This window comes from Neopelma chrysocephalum, unplaced genomic scaffold (genome assembly GCF_003984885.1).
Source record: "Neopelma chrysocephalum unplaced genomic scaffold, ASM398488v2 Primary Assembly neopelma1_80733, whole genome shotgun sequence".
Lineage (NCBI taxonomy): Eukaryota > Metazoa > Chordata > Aves > Passeriformes > Pipridae > Neopelma > Neopelma chrysocephalum.
The window spans coordinates 1,575-2,392 of NW_020912158.1; the positions used below are offsets into that span (position 1 = coordinate 1,575).

General features: G+C 68.8%; 1 long non-coding RNA gene across 1 annotated transcript in view; it reads right to left on the reverse strand.

Moving 5' to 3' along the window:
* Positions 1–818, reverse strand: part of LOC113979458 — a 1,481-nt gene extending 663 nt beyond the window's left edge. Inside the window, exons 1-2 of the long non-coding RNA XR_003537876.1 lie at positions 745–818; positions 522–626 (exon numbers count right to left, since the gene is read on the reverse strand). This is a non-coding gene — a long non-coding RNA (uncharacterized LOC113979458). The remainder of the gene's footprint in view (positions 1–521; positions 627–744) is intronic.

Here is an 818-nt window from a genome sequence, read left to right on the forward strand (position 1 = left end):
CACTGCCACTGTCCCCGTGTCCCCATGTCCTCATGTCCCCATGGATGGGATGGCACTGCCACTGTCCCCGTGTCCCCATGTCCTCATGTCCCCATGGATGGGATGGCACTGCCACTATCCCCATGTCCCCATGTCCTCATGTCCCCATGGATGAGATGGCACTGCCACTGTCCCCGTGTCCCCATGTCCTCATGTCCCCATGGATGGGATGGCACTGCCACTGTCCCCATGTCCCCATGTCCCCATGTCCCCATGGATGGGATGGCACTGTCCCCATGTCCCCCATGTCCTCATGTCCCCATGGATGGGATGGCACTGCCACTGTCCCCATGTCCCCCTGGATGTGATGGCACTGTCCCCATGTCCCCATGTCCCCCATGTCCCCATGGATGGGATGGCACTGCCACCACTGTCCCCACCGCCCCACGTCCCCTGTGTCACCCACCTCCCCTGAGTCCCCCCACCCACTTTGCCCCCCCGCCCCCACGGTGCCCCCACGGTGCCCCCCGTGCCCCCCTCACCAGGTTGACCTCCTTCTTCAGCTCGTCCAGCTCCTTCTCCTTCTGCTTCCTCTTCCCTCCGCCGTTCTCGGCCGTGGTGGCCGCGGGCGAGTACTCGCGGCCGGCCTGCGGTGACACCCCCGCGCTGGGCACGGCCACACCCCCCCGGCGGGCACGGGGACCCCCCCCCCCCCGGCCCCCCCCCCCCCCCCCCCCCCCCCCCCGGCGGGCACGGTGGCATTACCATGGGCATGGATGTCACGGCCAGCATGGGCGTCACCGTGGCCACCGGCATCGTCAGCGTGGGCGCGGGGGGGG